Raw genomic sequence first — 13,361 nt, forward strand, 5'->3', positions numbered from 1 at the left:
TTCCAAATAAAAAAGACATCGTCTATGTACCTCTTCCAGGACACCAGGTTCGCCCCAAAGGGGCAATGGTTCCAGATGGTAAGTTCCTCCCATTGCCCCATAAAAATGTTTGCATAACTTGCTGGGACTTGTAGGATTTTGTTGTCTAGTTACAGGCAGCTGTGCACGGTGGTATCCCATTGGACATTTACAATTTAAATAGGATCAGATGTTTGGCATATTGACACCTTGATAAAGACCCCAGTTGGGGGAGGAAATGCGTTGGTGGAGGAGGCATTTCAGTTCCAGTACTGTTTGGGGCGATACCTGTTGAATTCAGCACTAAAGACCGATGTGAGTGACGTTCTTGGGATCCCCACTGCATAATTTAAGCTGCTTTTGAACTGTCTAATACACAGTTCCAACTTATCTGGTAAACCTCCAATACATAAACTGACTGGATTACTTCCTTGTCAATTATATGCCATTTTGCACAAACCTTGGATTTTATTGTTTTTTATGTTATTTATGTATTAAAAATTGTGTTACACTATATTCTCTACCCCTTATTTTCTATTACATATATATGTACTGGGGATGACCTGATGAGAATTGAGCGAATTACGGATTGAACTGAAGCGCTAGTTAAGTGTTTCTCCATTTTTTCTGTCTATGTTTGCACTGTTGGTGAAGGGTTAAGGATACCTTCAGGAGTTTTAACACTGATTGGCTGCTCTTGCGCACAGAACTAGTTCTTTTAACCCCTGGTTTTAGATTCATTTTATCCTTTTTTTAGAATTTATCTGTGCTGCACTATGTTCAAAATAAGAGAGAATAGAAAATCTAAATTTGACTACGTGTTTAGAGAAGAAGGAGACTCTATAGTCTTAATTGATGAAAATTTAGAAAGCCTGATGAAAAAATTAGAGGTGATCCTATTAAAGGAAAATAGGATCTGGTGGATGATGGTAACCCTGGAAAGGTACCTTTCCCACCAGATCATAAGGACTCCTCATTAATAAAGCAGCTACCTTCTCATCAGCAAGTGAGGAATTTAAATTAGAATGGGAAAAAACGTTGAATATATGCTCTACCTCTTTAATGAAATTAATTATACATGATAGAAAGCAAGAGCTAGACCGTCTGGAAGGGGAGATCATGAATTATAAATCATTGATCCACCCCTTTATAGATTTACAGGAGTATAAAGATTTAGAAAAAAGAGTAGAACTTGCTTTGAAAAAGAATGAGAAGGCGCTCATTGAACGCAAAGTGCGTAAATTTAATAGAGATAAAAGAAGGGATACTGAAGAGGAAGAAGGATCCTGTCAGGAGCCAACTGAGGAAGAGGAGTGTGTAGACTATTCTCCTGTTCCAACACCTCCTAAGAACAGAAATAAAAATAATTGGATTTCAGTCCAAAAGAGAAATCAAAATAAAAGGATAGCTAGAGAAAATCAGGATAAGGGTGCACATGAAGAGAATTATACAGATCCTGCATTAAGACCCCTCACAAGAAAACATTTGAAAAAAAATCATTATGAGGAAAATAAAGAAAGATGGACAAGATATAGAGGAGATGAAGAAGAAAAACGCAGGGATACAAGATCAAGATCACCGCCAAGAAATAGACACCGAAGGGGGGATTCCCGCCCAATTACCCCCAATGTGAGGGTTCACAATAGATTCGAAAACCTTGAGAGTGAAACCAACCCCTCCTCTTCTTCTTTTTTATCCAAAAGGAAGGAACAATACCCCAGAAGATAAGATTTCGAGGATGTAGAGGGGGGAAAAAGAATAAATTGGCAAAAAAGAAAATGAAAAGGAAGGAAACTAAGAAACACTCTAAGAAAAAAGAAAGTTCAGATGGAAAAGCAACTTCTACTACGGATAATGTCAGTAAAGGAAAGATAAAAATCTTCAACTTAACTGATCATTTATTAGCCAAAGAGGAAATTTCACTACTTGAAAAAGGACTGAAGTTTGCTCCATCCATACCCCTAAACAAGTTCAGCACTTTTGTCGACTTGCAAAAGTTTATAAGGAAGCTCAGCCTAAAAAAATTCTTCCTCACTAGAGAGAATACTGATCTAAGAGAAGTGGAGGAAACTCCATTCAAACCTAGATCTGTCTTTAATCCCTCTTTTATAAGGGGAAACTTCCTGGAGACCTTCTCAAGATTGGTTGCAGATGATATAAGGGAAGTTGAGAATAAAGTATCACATTTTAACTTGACTTTCAAAGAACGCCAAGCTCTGAAAAAATTACGGGAATGTGGAGACCTTGTCATAAAACCTTCAGATAAAGGTGGAGGAATTGTCCTTATGACTAGGGAGAATTATAATAAAGAGATCTTCCGACAACTTAACGATGGATGTACATACCATAAGTTGAGATCGGATCCAACAGAAAATATCCTCCGTAAACTTGAAAAACTGACGGAAGAGTATGTTCTGAATGGGACCCTTACGGACAAGGAGAATAAGTTCCTCTTAATCGAAGATCCGGTTATTCCCGTTCTCTACGCTCTTCCAAAAATTCATAAGGATCCAATGAATCCCCCAGGAAGACCAATAGTTTCTGGAATCGGCTCCATTACCTCGAACCTATCGGAGTTCCTTGATTACTATTTGCAACCTCTGGTCAATAAATATCCCTCACACCTTAAAGACACCCGAGATTTTCTCAATGTTTTAGAAGGTATCCAATGGGAAGACGATTATATCATGGTAGGGGCGGATGTGCGCTCACTTTATACTATCATTGAACATCAAAAAGGCCTTGAAGCGGTTACCAAGGCCCTACAGAGTAGTGAGCTGAATGTCCACTTGCAGGAATTCATCAAGAAGGGGGTACTTTTTATATTAGAGAATAATTATTTTTCTTTTAAAGGCAGTTTTTATCTTCAAGACGTTGGCACCGCCATGGGCACCAGGTTCGCCCCAAGTTATGCAAACATTTTTATGGGGCAATGGGAGGAACTTACCATCTGGAACCATTGCCCCTTTGGGGCGAACCTGGTGTCCTGGAAGAGGTACATAGACGATGTCTTTTTTATTTGGAAGGGTAGTGAAGAAACACTGAAGCAGTTTTTTACATATCTCTATTCCAATACTGAAAATAAATTTTTTTACGTTCGATAGTAATAAGGAAACTATTAATTTTTTAGATATTACTGTTTTTATCGAAAATAGTAGGATAGAGACCAAAACTTTTATCAAGCCTACCGATTCAGGTGCATATATTAACGCTACTAGCTGCCATCATCCGAATTGGCTTAACTCCATCCCTGACAGCCAATTTATACGTTTAAAACGTAACTGCACTAATTATGACCTATATGAAGCTCAGGCGAAAGAGATGGAACTCAAATTTAGGGCCTCCGGATACTCAAGTGAAAAAATAGAGAACATCAAAACAAAGGTGGCAAAATTTGACCGTAAGGAATTGTTGCAACCGAAAAAGAAAGAAAACAAGGATAAGGGGTCACATTATGACTGGGCGTTCATTACCATGTTTAATAGCCAGCATAAGATCCTAGAGAAATCCCTCAACAGACATTGGGGAATCTTGAAAAAAGATCCTGTTATTGGTCAATTATTACCGGAGAAACCCAAATGTATTTACAGGAGGGCCCCGAACTTAAGAACAAACCTCGTGAGGAGTGCCCTACCTGCTAAAAGACCTATGTGTACAGTAAAATCGAAAGGTTTCTTTCGATGTGGATTATGTATCGGATGCAAAAGCACAATAAGCAGTGGCGGAAAAATAACAGAAGTTTTAATTAATAATAAAGATTTTAAAATAAAAGATTTTATTACTTGTAATACTGCCAGTGTTATATATGCGATTGAATGTACGTGCAATCTATGGTATATAGGCCGCACTTCAAGATCGCTAAAAATTAGAATTAGCGAACATTTACGAAATATTAAAAAAGGCCTCACAACCCATGCGCTATCTGAGCATTTTAGGGTTCACCATAACTGTAGTATAGCAGGGATTAAATGCTTTTGTGGAATTAAACACATAAAAAATCACTGGAGGAAGAAAGATCTGCCAAATCAGCCTGCTAGAGCAGAAATGCAAGCCATTTATGAATTAGGGACATTGACACCCGGCGGCTTAAATGTCGATTTTGAATTAAAATGGTTTCTAAGTTAGGATTTTTTTTGATTAATTGTGTGTTTTAAAAAGAATTTTTTTTGATTAATTATGTGTTTTAAAAAGCATTTTTTGTGACTATTGTAGATTGCACTTCTATCTCCATGACAACTGTGCTATGTGCCCGAAAAAAATCTCTCCGGATGGGATTTGATGATTTTTAATACCGGGACGTTTTATTTACTTTGGTATCTACCCACGAATTTCTAGGATCTACTAATTATAAAGAAATATATAGAACTTGTGATAAAATTGCGTTCGAGGAAATCCATGATCTCCATGACAACCGGAAATACCGGAAGTGACGTGACGCGAATACAATCAACCTGGACTTCTTTTCTAATACACATTCATTAAACAATTGATATTTCAGCAGACCGGGACCTTCAGATATGTAACCACAATAGAGACACGGGTGAGCGGGTATATGATTGCATTAGAAAAAACCCGACATCGCCATGACAACCCGCGATGCCGGAAGTGACCTAGCGGGAGCACCATGACAACCCGCGATACCGGAAGTGACCTAGCGGGAGCATCGTGCGCAGCTGGAGGACGCTGGGACTTGTAGGATTTTGTTGTCTAGTTACAGGCAGCTGTGCACGGTGGTATCCCATTGGACATTTACAATTTAAATAGGATCAGATGTTTGGCATATTGACACCTTGATAAAGACCCCAGTTGGGGGAGGAAAAGCGTTGGTGGAGGAGGCATTTCAGTTCCAGTACTGTTTGGGGCGATACCTGTTGAATTCAGCACTAAAGACCGATGTGAGTGACGTTCTTGGGATCCCTACTGCATCATTTAAGCTGCTTTTGAACTGTCTAATACACAGTTCCAACTTATCTGGTAAACCTCCAATACATAAACTGACTGGATTACTTCCTTGTCAATTATATGCCATTTTGCACAAACCTTGGATTTTATTGTTTTTTATGTTATTTATGTATTAAAAATTGTGTTACACTATATTCTCTACCCCTTATTTTCTATTACATATATATATGTACTGGGGATGACCTGACGAGAATTGAGCAAATTACGGATTGAACTGAAGCGCTAGTTAAGTGTTTCTCCATTTTTTCTGTCTATGTTTGAAAATAATAAGAATTTACTTACCGATAATTCTATTTCTCGTAGTCCGTAGTGGATGCTGGGGACTCCGTAAGGACCATGGGGAATAGCGGCTCCGCAGGAGACTGGGCACAAAAGTAAAGCTTTAGAACTACCTGGTGTGCACTGGCTCCTCCCCCTATGACCCTCCTCCAAGCCTCAGTTAGGATACTGTGCCCGGACGAGCGTACACAATAAGGAAGGATTTTGAATCCCGGGTAAGACTCATACCAGCCACACCAATCACACCGTACAACTCGTGATCTAAACCCAGTTAACAGCATGATAACAGAGGAGCCTCTAGAAAAGATGGCTCACTACAGCAATAACCCGATTTTTTGGTAACAATAACTATGTACCAGTATTGCAGACAATCCGCACTTGGGATGGGCGCCCAGCATCCACTACGGACTACGAGAAATAGAATTATCGGTAAGTAAATTCTTATTTTCTCTAACGTCCTAAGTGGATGCTGGGGACTCCGTAAGGACCATGGGGATTATACCAAAGCTCCCAAACGGGCGGGAGAGTGCGGATGACTCTGCAGCACCAAATGAGAGAACTCCAGGTCCTCCTCAGCCAGGGTATCAATTTTGTAGAATTTTACAAACGTATTTGCTCCTGACCAAGTAGCTGCTCGGCAAAGTTGTAAAGCCGAGACCCCTCGGGCAGCCGCCCAAGATGAGCCCATCTTCCTTGTGGAGTGGGCATTTACAGATTTTTGGCTGTGGCAGGCCTGCCACAGAATGTGCAAGCTGAATTGTACTACAAATCCAACGAGCAATAGTCTGCTTAGAAACAGGAGCACCCAGCTTGTTGGGTGCATACAGGATAAACAGCGAGTCAGATTTTCTGACTCCAGCCGTCCTGGAAACATATATTTTCAGGGCCCTGACAACGTCTAGCAACTTGGAGTCCTCCAAGTCCCTAGTAGCCGCAGGCACCACAATAGGTTGGTTCAGGTGAAACGCTGAAACCACCTTAGGGAGAAACTGAGGACGAGTCCTCAATTCCGCCCTGTCCGAATGGAAAATCAGATAAGGGCTTTTACAGGATAAAGCCGCCAATTCTGACACGCGCCTGGCCCAGGCCAGGGCCAACAGCATGACCACTTTCCATGTGAGATATTTTAACTCCACAGATTCAAGTGGTTCAAACCAATGTGACTTTTTGGAACCCAAAAACTACATTGAGATCCCAAGGTGCCACTGGAGGCACAAAAGGAGGCTGTATATGCAGTACCCCTTTTACAACGTCTGAACTTCAGGGACTGAAGCTAGTTCTTTTTGGAAGAAAATTGACAGGGCCGAAATTTGAACCTTAATGGACCCCAATTTCAGGCCCATAGACACTCCTGTTTGCAGGAAATGTAGGAATCGACCCAGTTGAATTTCCTCCGTCGGGCCTTACTGGCCTCGCACCACGCAACATATTTTCGCCAAATGCGGTGATAATGTTTTGCGGTTACATCCTTCCTGGCTTTGATCAGGATAGGGATGACTTCATCCGGAATGCCTTTTTTCCTTCAGGATCCGGGCGTTCAACCGCCATGCCGTCAAACGCAGTCGCGGTAAGTCTTGGAACAGACAGGGTCCTTTCTGGAGCAGGTCCCTTCTTAGAGGTAGAGGCCACGGATCCTCCGTGAGCATCTCTTGAAGTTCCGGTTACCAAGTCCTTCTTGGCCAATCCCGAGCCACGAATATAGTGCTTACTCCTCTCCATCTTATCAATCTCAGTACCTTGGGTATGAGAGGCAGATGAGGGAACACATACACTGACTAGTACACCCACGGTGTTACCAGAGCGTCTACAGCTATTGCCTGAGGGTCCCTTGACCTGGCGCAATACCTGTCGAGTTTTTCCCAACGGTTTATAATCATGTGGAAGACTTCTGGGTGAAGTCCCCACTCTCCCGGGTGGAGGTCGTGTCTGCTGAGGAAGTCTGCTTCCCAGTTGTCCACTCCCGGAATTGCTGACAGTGCTATCACATGATTTTCCGCCCAGCGAAGAATCCTTGCAGCTTCTGCCATTGCCCTCCTGCTTCTTGTGCCACCCTGTCTGTTTACGTGGGTGACTGCCGTGATGTTGTCCGACTGGATCAACACCGGCTGACCTTGAAGCAGAGGTCTTGCTAAGCTTAGAGCATTGTAAATGGCCCTTAGCTTCAGGATATTTATGTGAAGTGATGTCTCCAGGCTTGACCATAAGCCCTGGAAATTCCTTCCCTGTGTGACTGCTCCCCAGCCTCGCAGGCTGGCATCCGTGGTCACCAGGACCCAGTCCTGAATGCCGAATCTGCGGCCCTCTAGAAGATGAGCACTCTGCAACCACCACAGGAGGGACACCCTTGTTCTTGGTGACAGGGTTATCCGCTGATGCATCTGAAGATGCGACCTGGACCATTTGTCCAGCAGGTCCCACTGGAAAGTTCTTGCGTGGAATCTGCCGAATGGGATTGCTTCGTAGGAAGCCACCATTTTACCCAGAACCCTTGTGCATTGATGCACTGAGACTTGGCTCGGTTTTAGGAGGTTCCTGACTAGCTCGGATAACTCCCTGGCTTTCTCCTCCGGGAGAAACACCTTTTTCTGGACTGTGTCCAGGATCATCCCTAGGAACAGAAGACGAGTCGTCGGAACCAGCTGCGATTTTGGAATATTGAGAATCCAATCGTGCTGCCGCAACACTACCTGAGATAGTGCTACACCGACCTCCAACTGTTCCCTGGATCTTACCCTTATCAGGGAATCGTCCAAGTAAGGGATAACTAAAATTCCCTTCCTTCGAAGGAATATTATCATTTCGGCCATTACCTTGGTAAAGACCCGGGGTGCCGTGGACCATCCATACGGCAGCGTCTGAACTGATAGTGACAGTTCTGTACCATAAACCTGAGGTACCCTTGGTGAGAAGGGTAAATTTGGACATGAAGGTAAACATCCTTGATGTCCCGAGACATCATGTAGTCCCCTTCTTCCAGGTTCGCAATCACTGCTCTGAGTGACTCAATCTTGAATTTGAACCTCTGTATGTAAGTGTTCAAAGATTTTAGATTTAGAATCGGTCTCACCGAGCCGTCCGGCTTCGGTACCACAACAGTGTGGAATAATACCCCGTTCCCTGTTGCAGGAGGGGTACCTTGATTATCACCTGCTGGGAATACAGCTTGTGAATGGCTTCCAAATCTGTCTCCCTGTCAGAAGGAGACATCGGTAAAGCCGACTTTAGGAAACGGCGAGGGGGAGACGTCTCGAATTCCAATTTGTACCCCTGAGATATCACCTGAAGGATCCAGGGGTCTACTTACGAGTGAGCCCACAGCGCGCTGAAATTCATTGAGACGGGCCCCCCACCGTGCCTGATTCTGCTTGTAAAGCCCCAGCGTCATACTGAGGGCTTGGCAGAGGCGGGAGAGGGTTTCTGTTCCTGGGAACTGGCTGATTTCTGCAGCCTTTTTCCTCTCCCTCTGTCACGGGGCAGAAATGAGGAACCTTTTGCCCGCTTGTCCACGAAAAGACTGCGCCTGATAATACGGCGTCTTCTCATGTTGAGAGGCGACCTGGGGTACAAACGTGGATTTCCCAGCTGTTGCCGTGGCCACCAGGTCTGAAAGACCGACCCCAAATAACTCCTCCCCTTAATAAGGCAATACTTCCAAATGCCGTTTGAAATCCGCATCACCTGACCACTGTCGTGTCCATAACCCTCTACTGGTAGAAATGGACAACGCACTTAGACTTGATGCCAGTCGGCAAATATTCCGCTGTGCATCACGCATATATAGAAATGCATCTTTTAAATGCTCTATAGGCAAAAATATACTGTCCCTATCTAGGGTATCAATATTTTCAGTCAGGGAATCCGACCACGCCAACCCAGCACTGCACATCCAGGCTGAGGCGATTGCTGGTTGCAGTATAACACCAGTATGTGTGTAAATACATTTTAGGATACCCTCCTGCTTTCTATCAGCAGGATCCTTAAGGGCGGCCATCTCAGGAGAGGGTAGAGCCCTTACAAGCGTGTGAGCGCTTTATCCACCCTAGGGGGTGTTTCCCAACGCACCCTAACCTCTGGCGGGAAAGGATATAATGCCAATAACATTTTTTATCAGTTGTTATCGGGGGAAACCCACGCATCATCACACACCTCATTTAATTTCTCAGATTCAGGAAAACTACAGGTAGTTTTTCCTCACCGAACATAATACCCCTTTTTGGTGGTACTCGTATTATCAGAAATGTGTAAAACATTTTTCATTGCCTCAATCATGTAACGTGTGGCCCTACTGGAAGTCACATTTGTCTCTTCACCGTCGACACTGGAGTCAGTATCCGTGTCGGCGTCCATATCTGCCATCTGAGGTAACGGGCGCTTTAGAGCCCCTGACGGCCTATGAGACGTCTGGACAGGCACAAGCTGAGTAGCCGGCTGTCTCATGTCAACCACTGTCTTTTATACAGAGCTGACACTGTCACGTAATTCCTTCCAACAGTTCATCCACTCAGGTGTCGACCCCCTAGGGGGTGACATCACTATTACAGGCAATCTGCTCCGTCTCCACATCATTTTTCTCCTCATACATGTCGACACAAACGTACCGACATACAGCACACACACAGGGAATGCTCTGATAGAGGACAGGACCCCACTAGCCCTTTGGGGAGACAGAGGGAGAGTTTGCCAGCACACACCAGAGCGCTATATATATACAGGGATAACCTTATATAAGTGTTTTTCCCCTTATAGCTGCTGTATCTTTAATACTGCGCGTAATTAGTGCCCCCCCCTCTCTTTTTTAACCCTTTCTGTAGTGTAGTGACTGCAGGGGAGAGCCAGGGAGCTTCCCTCCAACGGAGCTGTGAGGGAAAATGGCGCCAGTGTGCTGAGGAGATAGGCTCCGCCCCCTTATCGGCGGCCTTATCTCCCGTTTTTCTATGTATTCTGGCAGGGGTTAAATGCATCCATATAGCCCAGGAGCTATATGTGATGCATTTTTTTTGCCATCCAAGGTGTTTTTATTGCGTCTCAGGGCGCCCCCCCCCCCCAGCGCCCTGCACCCTCAGTGACCGGAGTGTGAAGTGTGCTGAGAGCAATGGCGCACAGCTGCAGTGCTGTGCGCTACCTTGTTGAAGACAGGACGTCTTCTGCCGCCGATTTTCCGGACCTCTTCTGTCTTCTGGCTCTGTAAGGGGGCCGGCGGCGCGGCTCTGGGACCCATCCATGGCTGGGCCTGTGATCGTCCCTCTGGAGCTAATGTCCAGTAGCCTAAGAAGCCCAATCCACTCTGCACGCAGGTGAGTTTGCTTCTTCTTCCCTTAGTCCCTCGATGCAGTGAGCCTGTTGCCAGCAGGTCTCACTGAAAATAAAAAACCTAAAACTAAACTTTTCACTAAGCAGCTCAGGAGAGCCACCTAGTGTGCACCCTTCTCGTTCGGGCACAAAAATCTAACTGAGGCTTGGAGGAGGGTCATAGGGGGAGGAGCCAGTGCACACCAGGTAGTTCTAAAGCTTTACTTTTGTGCCCAGTCTCCTGCGGAGCCGCTATTCCCCATGGTCCTTACGGAGTCCCCAGCATCCACTTAGGACGTTAGAGAAATATAAGTGTTCCTATTATCTCTATGAAATTATGATGTTATGTACAGTTGTACATTCATAGAAGAGATGATAGGAAACCGGCTTATATAAAGCTGGACTCCTAGAGAGTGGATCAGCTACGGTATTGGATTGCAAGGTTGAACTGGAATGAGATTTGCTGATCGGCGGAAGATATCTTCCTTAGTACTACAGTACCCGGTATTCCCAGAGGGTCACCCTTTCTGGTACTGACCTGGCCCAATGCTGCTTGGCTTCCAAGATCAGGCGAGATCGGGCATGTCCAGCATGGTATGACTGTAGAAAGTCAAGAAGGTACCTGTCAGCATAGACAATGGCCACTGATGGGGCCAATTCGGAAAAAATGATATAATAATTGATATTGGTCAATGACCCTAGGTCGCCCCCAAAAAAGATGCGTAAATAGGTGGGGGGGTCTAGAAAAAAGGGAGAGGTTAATTTCTCTCCCCTCACAAAATTTATTTATACAACTAAAATGACGTGTTAAATGGATGGGTAAATCTGAAAAAGACGGGGAGGTTAATTGCTCACCCCTAAAAGATTTCACAAAATGAGATTGTAGTGAGAGCACGCGTGAATAAATTCACAAATAGTCCATGGTGAGAAATGTCCCAAAAAAAATGAAATAAGGACTATAGTGAGAGCACCTGCTCAAAAATAACCCAATTGCTCCATAAACATGCAACCTGAGTTATTAGTGTGGAAATTGCCGTGGGAGATGGGGACAGTAATGCACCTGTGCTGTATCTTACAGAGCATATGGACTCAGAAGTTACAGCCCACGGATTAGCCTGAACAGTAATTTATAAATAAAAGGTTAACCGTAACTTGCTGATAGGCACAGTAATCTCCGACTTGACATAAAATCCAGTATGAGAAATAATAGGAATTAATGGACTACAGCACAAAGGCTGCAAAAGCAGCTGTCCGTCTGTTCTCAGACATCACACATAATACAATGCAAAGATTGATAAAGATTCACTTAATTACAGTATTTTGTAAGAACAGCTATGCATTTGTACCACGAGGACGCATTGGTTTTATACTGATTGTCTCATGTATATATATGTGCAAAAACTGTGCTGACCCATATGATATTGTTAATCAAGTTGAATGTAGAATCCAGCAAAGAGTAGCAGCTAGGACTATCTCATATGAAGAAAAAAACTGTCTTATACAGATATCAATAACAATAGTGTCGCTTAGCAAAGCTCCCCTGCTGTAATGATATGGATAATCAAATAATTAACTCTGTAAATACAGAATTAATATGCGGCTGATAAGTGCTTCCCTGCATAGGCAAAATGTCATAAATAATTTTAAATTAAATATGTAGAATTTTGATGAAGTTGATGAGTGGTTTCCCTACACTTGGTAACTGTTGTATACAGTTACCATGGAAACCTCAAACACTTCACCATGGTTGCCAGGGAAACAAAAACCCGTCTTGTGCCGCTTAAAGGTGTGAAAGGCTTTCTTCTTGTGCTGAGTGCACAGGGAGGTGATCTGAGCAGGGGGCTAGATCCGCCGCATGGAGCGGTGGTATACTTGCTGCGATGCTGGTTTGAGGAGTCCGCCCGCCGGAGCCCCGTCGCGGAGGACCCGGAAGTCGAGTGCCGGACCGGAAGTGACGCACGTTTCGCTGGGAGGAGCTTGTTCACATGATCGTCTGATCTGTGAGCCCTCCGTGTGTGCCATTTAACACAAGCTTTAGCCAATACGCTTGTAGGATAGCTTACAAAAGGTCGACAGGGTTAAAAGGTGGACATGACAGTGGTAGACACAAAAATGTTTGACAGATGTTTTGGGGGTTTTTTTGGCCACATTTTGTTTTTTTTCATGTACTGTGACCATCCTCAGTAGAAATGTAGACCTTCGTGGGCTCACTTCACTTGCCACACTTCAGGAAAGGTGGCTCGCTCTGCTATTGCTGCACTCTCAATAGGTTACTATTCCCAATTGTAGTCCACGTGGATAGTATATCAAGCAAATGTTGAGAAAACATGGAAAAACCCATAAAACATGTGTCGACCATTTGTGTGTCAACCATTGTCATGTCAAGCTTTTAAACCTGTCGAACTTTTGTACCTATCAACCTTTTGTACCTGCCGACCCAATGCATGTCGACCATATGGTGTCAACATTTTGACTGTCTAACTAGACAGTGTAGATCTATCATCTGGATACCAAGCTGCGTTCCATTGCAGTAAAATGCAGTTCAGTATGTGGCTGGCTCATTTTGCACCATTAGGCTGCTCCCACCAACAAGACCAAATGAAATCAAGCTGTTATGTCACAGACATTGCTATCATTATTATTTACTGTAGTATTTAATGCTTTAGCAGAAAAATGTGCATAATGCCAGTATAAGCTTTATTGTGAAGGATCTGCACATTGTTGAGAAGTTTAAAATTTGCAGTTATTAAATTTCTAGATCAGAAACCTTTGCATGAGACGGAAGACTTTAGAATGTAAGCTCTCACGAGCAG

The 13,361-nt window shown here is 43.8% G+C and overlaps 1 pseudogene; it reads right to left on the reverse strand.

Annotated features, from left to right (window-relative positions):
• Positions 1 to 11,037: 11,037 nt before the first annotated feature.
• LOC134937187 (5S ribosomal RNA) lies at positions 11,038 to 11,156 on the reverse strand (annotated as a pseudogene).
• Positions 11,157 to 13,361: the final 2,205 nt, after the last annotated feature.

The sequence above is a fragment of the Pseudophryne corroboree genome, chromosome 6 (genome assembly GCF_028390025.1).
Source record: "Pseudophryne corroboree isolate aPseCor3 chromosome 6, aPseCor3.hap2, whole genome shotgun sequence".
Taxonomy (NCBI): Eukaryota; Metazoa; Chordata; class Amphibia; order Anura; family Myobatrachidae; genus Pseudophryne; species Pseudophryne corroboree.